Here is a 9,495-nt window from a genome sequence, read left to right as displayed (position 1 = left end):
TTTAGCGCACCGAGCCTCTAAGCCCCGTCCCTAATACGTCATCACCCCATCGGCCACGCCCCCATATTATAATAAGCTGCTTTATCGTCTGAAGATTGCCCTCAGTTCCGGAGCTTTGAGGATGAGGCCTCTCAGTCCCAAATCTCCTCAGCTCCTCTGAGGTACTTCTCAGGGACAACGTCACTCGGCTCCTCAGTCTCTGAGAGAATCATAAAGAGACCCCAGGGCTATCCAGCCCAACCCCATTCTGTCATGCAGGAACTCATAGTCAAAGCGCCTCTGCCATGCAGGAACTCACATTCAAGCACCCCCAAAATGGCCGTCAATCCTCTGTTTAAAAGCCTCTAAAGAAGGAGACTCCACCACTCTCTGAGGGAGTGTATTCCACTGTTGAACAGCTCTCACTGTCAAGAAGTTCCTCCTTTAAAAGAAAAATTATACATAACACACACACACATATATATAACATTACAAATCAACATTATACAAATAACCGCCTACAATCTACTCCACATTTATACTTAAAACAAAAAACTATACCTATATTATTTTCAGATCCTTTCCGTCGTCTCTGTCCTTATATTTCATTCTCATATTTTCTCTTCGTTTCTCCTCCTTTCTTCCTCTACTCTCTCTTCAATTCTACCATCTCTCATTTTCTTCCCTTGCTACCTTCTCTTTCCCTCTCTTCCTCTACTTTTACACTTTCTCTAACTTCTCACACTTTCTTTATTCCTTCTTCTCCTTTACCTTGGATCCGAGGATAGTTTAATTTCTCCTCTCTCTATCTTCTCGTTACTTCATCTTACTATTTATCCTCACTTTCATTTAACATTCACTCATTATTCTCCATTTCCACTTAAACAGATCCTATCTTTCAGGTGTGCTTTTTTCTAGGCCTGTGCCTTGTTCTATTCTCTGGAGCAGCAGAAAACAAGCTTGCTTTCTCCTCAATATGACATCCATTCAAATACATATCACCTCTTAAATGTTTCTTTTCCAGGCTAAACATACCCAGTTCCCTAAGTCTTTCCTGATAAAGCATGGCTTCCTTCACCATTTTGGTCACCCTTCTCTGGACATGCTCCAGTTTCTCAACCACCTTTTTGAATTTGACCTGCCTTCCATTTCATCCTTCTGTCCAGGAGGAATCCCAAAATGTCCTCCATTCTGAGCAGGAATATAAAAGCATGAATTTATATTTATATGAGTGTTGTTAGCTTTTATTTTGTCCCCGACTTTTCTCCAAGGTCCTACATTTTATGGTGCCTTTTCCTCCTTTGGGGTTAGGTAATCTGGGCACTCTGCATTTGACAGAATCCTGGTGAGAGAAATGGATTTTAATCAAACACATAAGATTTAATAAAAGAGTTAGAAACACATGAATAAAATAGAAATTTTGTTAGACTATATAAACGTATACTATAATTAAATTACATATATAGATAATATGAAACTACATATCTACATGTATATTATTATAATCAATATATCTATTCTAATAGGATTGAGTAAAGCTCAGCTGAGGCCCTTTAACTGAAAGGGAATTTTATAAAAATATATAAGTTAGTAAAAGAAAGAGTTTTTAGATAAGCTTTATATAACACTGTTATTTATTAAATATTAAATATATTATTTTATAAGAATAAAGGGGGTTATATTGTTGATAATAAATAAGATACACTTATAAAATATGCTGGACTTAGTTATTTTAAATAATATTTTTATCTCTGTTAAGATTATCAAAATGGCTAAGTGTTCTGTTTAATAAATAAATAAATAAATAAATAAATAAGACTGCACCTGGACTTCAAGGACAACTTTGCAAAGAAGGAGACAAAACAGTTTTTGGAGCCAACTGATAAGAGAGCTCCATCCTCATTAAATGCCAAGAACACTATTTTTTTTTGGTGGGGTTACTAAAAGTCAAGAGATATCCCCTTTTGAGCATGCGTAATGGGGGGTGATGAATAATAGAACACACCTATGAATCTATAATGGCTAATTTAAATGGTCATGAGACATATGATGATATATGTTATGGGTGGAGTTTTTACATACTTAAAAAGGTGGTCTTAAAATTGATCACATGTCTAGATCTGGCCAATAAAAAAATGAGATAGAAATATTGTAACAGAAAATGTCTTATAAATACTGTGTGAAACCTCAGACCAGGGGTAGGCAACCTGCGGCCCGCGGGCTGGATGCAGCCCGGCGAGGCCTTGGGACCGGCCAGCCCCAGCCCGGTCCTGCCGCCGATTGCCGCCGGGGCCTTTGGGGGGCAATTGTCTATAGAAGCCTCAGAAACATGCATTTATATTAACATTTTTTTAAAAATCAGCAATTTTTTTCGCGTGTCCTCCATTTTTTTTAAAAAAAAGTGTCTTCCATTTGAAAAATTTGTCCTACATTTGTCCTGGTTTATTTATATATTTAATTTTTTTAAAAAAATATTTAATTATTTATTTTTTGGCTTCGGCCCCCCAGTTGTATGAGGGACAGCAACCCGGCCCCCGGCTCAAAAAGATTGCCTACCTCGCCTCAGACTGCGTGCCTCTTGCCTGAGACATCCCTTCTTGCAAGATTGTAACTAATAAATTGGAAAATGCTGCTTCACTTGTTTTGTCCTGATTCATTTGATTTGGTACTTTGGTACTTAGAAAAATCTGTATCTCACACCTGGGATTTGTAGTTTGGGCTCCCTCGGAAGAAGGTTGCCAAGCAAGCCCCATGACAGGGTCACCAAAAGTCAAAAATGACTTGGAGGCACACAACAACAACTACAACTGCAACAAGAGGCACCAGGATAGGCTGGAGCTACAGCACTTAAAGTAGTGTCAAACTGCATTATTTCTACAATATAGATGCATCCTGAGAGCCAGTGGCGTAGTTTGGGCATTGGACAGTGGCTCTGCGGACCAGAGTCTGAATCTGCACTTGGCCATGGAAACCCATTGGGTGACCTTGAACAAGTCACACTCTCTCAGCCTCAGAGAATGGCAATGGCAAAACCGCTCTGAAGAAATCCTGCCAAGAAAGCTCTGTTGATGCAACAAACTACACTTCCCAGAATTCCATAGCATTGAGCCATAGCAGTTAAGGTGGTGTTATTCAAACTGGATTATTTCTGCAGTGCAGCTACAGTGGTGGAGATCTTTCATTCATAAAGTCACCATATCTTGAAGTCTGATAGCAGTTAATAACACAATAGCAAACAATCACAGACCCTGGTTCACCCTAAACATTTGCTCTAAACAGTTTTCTAGACTTCTGCAGTTTTTTTTAGGGAGGAGTGGTTGAGGGAGAAAAGGGGAGCTGCTGATATTGGCAGATGATTCAGTGGCAATACTGTATTTTACTAGATCCTGGGCAGAATGTTCTGTGAGACTGACATGTTTCCCAATGGGTTTTTCAGTATTGAGAGGAGACCGGTACCCATTGGCTTAAACAGCAATAGGTGAGACTAAAGGTTAGAAAATGCTTTACATTTGTATTCTGTACTTGGCAGATTAATTAATTAATTTTACTGTAATTGCTGTTTCATTAATATGTCATGCTATGCTATGTGCCTGGCATGAGTAAAGCCTTTTACATATTGCTAATAAGCTTTGTGAGAATATGGTTTGATGGAACATCTTCTCTCTCTCGCCTCCCATTCTCGCCTCCCATTCTTCCTACAAAGAGATCCCTTAGGAGCTGTAGAATTTAATAAGGCCTTTTGCTTTCATCAGTTGAAGAGTTCCCAAAGGTATTACCCAGCACACTGGGATCTTGGATAAGGGTTTTTAAAAACTGCTTGAAAGAACCGCTCTCTTTGGAGCCATTTGCTTAACTTGGAAATGACTGCATTATATCTGGATTCCAGCTGGTTCAGCAGTGATTCTTAGTATCTGGTTATAGTAGTGAGATGTTAGAAAGTTCTGGCAGTCTGCTGCTAAACTGAACTTATTTTGTGTGCAGAATTACTCTGACCCACCAAGTCTATTTACCTTGGGCCACAGCCACATTGTTTTAATTTTCTAGCAAGAGAACTTTGCAGCTTTCCTGCATTTTTTATTATTATCACACTATTAATGCTGAACTAGTACAGTTGTGTAAAGCGGAGGTGGGCATATATGGCCCTCTGGATGTTTTTGAACTGCAACTCCCCAAATCCCTCACCATTGGTTGTGTCAAATAGGGTTTCTGGGAGGTGTAGGTCAGACCAACCCACCCAAACATCTGAAGGATCACAGTTGACCATCCCAAATAAAGTATAATTGTGGGATGGCAGAAGGGTGATTTTATATTTATTTATGGCCAGTCAAGACAAAACAGCTCTTTCTGCATTTTAAAATTTCTCCATCACCATTTTGGCCAGGCGATTATTTGAGATTAATGTGCAGAATTGTGCAAGGTATCTTTAATTTAAATGTAGAATGTAGAAATGTATTCATGATTTCCATATTGATTTACCTTAGAAATTCTTCAGTTTTTCATTTTCAGTCCTTTGCATTTCATTCATGTAAGGTCTCGTTTACTTTTAGATACACAGAAAGAACTTTGTGCTGATTGCATCTTGTATTTCTTCCTATTATTCTGTGATATGAATTAACTGAGAGAGTTGATCTTTGGCACTCTGCATAACATATTCAACTATTTGTTTTGGATACAGGCCTCAGAATTACACACTTTTAACTTCCAAAGTGTGTTGCTGTTGTTGGCTTTCAAGCTGTTTTCCACTTATGGCAACCCTAAAATAAAATATTTTGTACCAGGTTTTGATATTTTCTTTCAGTAATCTTGTCCAGTAGAGTGAACATAGAATCCAGAGTTATCAATCTCTTGATAATTTGGCGAATGGCACACAGAATCCATGTTCAAAAAAGTCTGATTACCAGGGTATTCCACTAGAAAAGCCCAGATGAATAGCACAATCCTTGACACTATTACATAGAATAGCAAATGTATTTAGTTAGCAAATATGCATAGGATTTGAGGCTAGGGAAAGTTGGCTTGTGGAGATTTCTTGTACTTTCTATTACCAAACTGCCTTTTTGCTTTTGTAGGCTTGCAATGCCACCGGTAATAGGTGGAGAAGAAGGAGCTGTTTAGAGAATCAATAAAACATACCAGTGGGTTTACAGTTCCACTATATCTAGGCGAAATTACAATCATGAACAAAAATATCAGGAAATTAATGTTTGCAGTGAAAGCTGATAACTTGCCAAAGGGAACAAAAGTAATTGTTCCTCGTGTTCCTCATGTTGTCAGGAAGCAGAATGTACTTTTCCTTGCCTGACCTTTTCTTCTATTATAGTAATTTTGGAAGCAGTCTTGTGGGCCAGGAGTTCCCAATGCATTCAGAACTTGGTGGATGGCTTTAGGTAAGTCATTATCCTCTCAGATAGTTACCTGCAGTATAGAGATGGTAACAGTGGGTTATGTTACCATTTTGTGTTATGGCTTATAGCAATTAAGTTGTTAGATTTTTGTGGAATTTGCTTAAACATGTACTACTGTTTTGTAACAAAAATGAAGGATCAAGTATTATGATGACATTGTGTTATAGCTGACTGAATTAAGTGTATTAGTAATGAGCCTGACCACTACACAGATGATTACTGGAACAATTTAAATAGTGATACATATTAGTAAAGTAGGCTATTTAATGAAAATAAGAGCAATGTATAGGTTTACTTGGAACAATAAAGCAAAAGGACATCTTAGGAATAGACAAACAACCAACATTGAAGATTCATTTAACAATAATGAACTAGTTTTGGGACAAAGGGACAGAGATGACAAGCACAGTGTTACACAGTTTTAGGATCTTGGAAGAGCCATATTGTGTAAGAATAGTAACTGTTCTACATGTATATAAATTACTGCAAAAATAACAATACAGTGGTGTCATTTGGAAAGTAATTATTTATTTTTATCTTTACCTTGTAGTGACTAAGGCTTCTGCCATATTGCAGATGATGATGATGATGATGATAATGATTAAGATTAATAGCCCATCCTCCCAAAAAACTGGAAGTCAAAGAAGCTGATGAATGCAGTTTGACGCTGCTTTAAATGTCATAGCTCCATCTTAGAGAATTTGTCATTTGTTGTGGCAGAAGAGCTCTCTGACAGAGATGGCTAAAAATCTAATCGAACTACAAATCCCAGAATTCCATAGCATTGAGCCATGGCAGTTAAAGTGGTGTCAAACTGCATTATTTCTACAGTGCAGATTTTACTTAAGATACTAATATATGGGCCCAAACAGACAGTCCAAAATAAAACTACTTTGGGTCACTTTGGAGGTATGGTGTTTAAATGCCACATGCATCTTAAGAGGCCAGAAGCTGTGCCAAAGCTGCACATTAGTCCTTAGGACTGGAGTGTGTCTTTGGTGCAGCTTCCGGCCTCTTAGGGCGCATGCATCATTTAAACAGCATACTTCCAAAGTGACGAAGCAGCTTTATTTTGGCCTGTCTGTTCGGGCCCATATGTCATTAAGATTGTATTTTAATGAGGGATAACTTCAGTTTTGTACATTATGGTACATTAAAATCAGTTTGTAGCATACAGTACCATTTTAATTACTTCTGGAAACTAGTATGTAAAGAATTGCTTTGTAAAAATACAATATATCTAAAATTTGAGGGGCTTGGGAGCATTATCACTGTTAACTAATTACTATTTAAATGCAGCTGTAGAAGCTCTGCTGGATTCTAGAAGAGTCATGTTCCCAATGTGGAGGGACGAGTGTATATTTGTTCCCTTGATTTCTCACTACTTTAAATGGAGAAATATGCGCATATGTCACCACTAGGTGGCAATAGAAGAAGGGACAAATAGTTTCCCTTCCCTAGTGTCTTGTTTCCTCTATTTTCCCTCTTAGAATGATGCTCTTGGGACGCTACTTACTGCCATGTGCTTCTTCCTTTTTCTCATAGTCATGTAGTCAATAGCTGCTGACTCCTTTTTTCTCTCCCAAATGTGTGTTGAGCCATGGCAGTTAGAGCAGTTAGCTTACAATTGTAAACCACTTAGACACTGTCAGTTCAGTATGAAGCGGTATATAAATGAAGCTGTTTGTTTTTGTGTAGTTTGTTCTAATCAAAATTCCCTTCACTGAAAGTGGTCTTTTGATGATTAAAAACATCTATACAAAGAAACCTTTATCTTGTATAAAAATCAGCTGTAGGTGGGCAATCTGGATTGGGTCCAAAATGCAGTGGAAGGAAATAGCACCTTCTTTTGCATTTTTTGTTAAAGTTTTCCTACCCTGCTGCCCTGCCAGCTAAAGTAGTTTTGTATCATTTTCATTGCCAAAGCATACAGGCACATGCAGTTGTGACCAGTGATTTTACCAGTGGGAGACCATCTTCAGTGTTTTGTTTGCTGAGGCAGAGATTTTCTGGGGCAAAAAAGAAAAAAAAGCTACTTTTAGTATAGGTCAAATAAATGCTGGCAGAGTTAAGCTGAATCTGTTCGTTGTGCAACTGATCACACAGTGGGCCTCAAAGCTTTGCATTCACTTGTGGTGCCATGGAACACATGGGCAATGGTAAGACATTATTAGAAGTTTAGTTTAAAGCATCTGGAGTATCCCAAATTCTGCACCTTCCCCCACAATAACACTGATATAAGATCTTGATGTAAGACTCAAACTGGTGATGTGGGAGATCACTGGAGAGATGCCAAACTCTTCTTGTTCTAGTTTACTCCCTAGAGTGGCTGTCCTGGAGGAGAAACACAGGCACTTGTACCATGTCAGTATTGTCTTTTGTACATTCTCTGGGGATGATAGCATCATCTAGTCTGGGTAGGGAGGAGATTTAGTTTGTAATGCAAAAAAGTAATTTTTCAAAGCTCTCCTGTTAGGGCAGCTATTGGTGTCACATGGAAATCGGGTGGGGAAATGGGGAGAAGCCACCAGTGACTCACACTTCACCTTTTTTCACCTCTTACATAATGGGGACAGTAATTTCCCTCCATGTTGAGATGAATGTGGGCTGTGCTTCCTCAGGATTTCATTGAAGTTCTTGCTGGAGATGTTGAATCTGCTCTCTACCATGGAAGGCCAATGAATGGCCTTGGGTAAGTCACACTCTCTCAACCTCAGTGGAGGGCAAGCATAAACCCCCTCTGAACAAAGCCTGCGAAGAAAATCTCATGGTAAGGATCATCGTAGGGTCAGCGTAAGTCAGAAATGACTTGAAGGCACACAGCAACAAAGAATGCCAAACATATATTAGAATAAATAGAGCATAATGGATGTTTCATTTGGAGTATTGTATCTTAGCTTAATAAAATGAAATAGGAACAAATCTTTTAGTTGCACATGCAGCCCCTTTGCCTAAGGGGAGAAGTGAACCAGAAATTCTTACCTATAATTTCTTGTTTCATCTGAATTTGGAAAATATAGCTAGCTTCACTTTTCCAATTTCAGTATCATGTTGTGACTCGTTCTAAAGCTATGAAACACTATTGCCTACTTCAGGTGAAATGGGAAACTATACTTAATGGAAGATTTCTGGTTTGTTTGCTTATTTGTGTTGAATGGCTTGAATGGCCAAAAATGCCTATCTCTGTGTTAGTTTATCAAACTGGGATTGGCCTATGCAAAAACAATTCATGACTTTGTAGTTTTCCTTTCTTCAGTAGCTAAAAAGAAGACATGTACTTTCTTCTTAATATGCAGAGTTTGCAACCATGACTTTTGCCTTTGGGAGAGCTGAGAACACATTTTCAACTTCATTCATCCAAAAATTTGCTGAGAAAGAAGACAAACACTTCTAGACATCTGTTTTTCCCTTATTCAGTTATAGTGGTATAATCTTTTAAAATAATGAGATCCAGAAGTCCTTATCAGAGCTTTGCAGGTTTATTTTCTTTTATAATGGGGTGTATATTGCAAGAGATATTATGCACTAGCTCAATTGAGTCCAAGTGAGAATATGTTAGTGAGTATTAGATGTTATTCTGATTACATTTGATCTTTGCCAGGATTCACAAGTGAATAATTGCACAGGTATCTGTCCTTCTGAAGTGAACAGATATAAAAATAATTGTGCTACAGAGTTGAATATATAAAGTTTCATAGTTAATGTGTGGTGATTTTTTCACTGCTTATGTAAATGCGTAAGGGATACATACAGATGGCTTAGATAAATCTGGAGTAAAAACCAAAAGAGAACAACAGTATTATATTGTAAATGTGCAGGAACTGAATCACACTTGTCCAATTTATTTTACTGCCTCTTCTTTAAATACATCTAAGGCTGGATCCAACTGCTATGTGTAATTTCTTACTTGACAATCTAGACCGCAATGAATTTGTATACCCTTTTAAACCAAGGTACTTGGTTTTCTCTCCCCCCCCCCCCTTTCTTATATTTGTACTCTAAAAAACCTAGTTTTTTAAAAAAACAAGAATCCTTACCATAAAAGAGAAAATCCTTCAAAAAAGGAAAGCCTTAGTTTTATGCTGCCACACTGTAAAGCTACATTCTGAAC

Source organism: Sceloporus occidentalis, unplaced genomic scaffold, assembly GCF_023333645.1.
Source record: "Sceloporus occidentalis isolate IW3139 unplaced genomic scaffold, rSceOcc1.0.p SCAF_3, whole genome shotgun sequence".
Lineage (NCBI taxonomy): Eukaryota > Metazoa > Chordata > Lepidosauria > Squamata > Phrynosomatidae > Sceloporus > Sceloporus occidentalis.
This window is presented reverse-complemented; position numbering follows the sequence as displayed.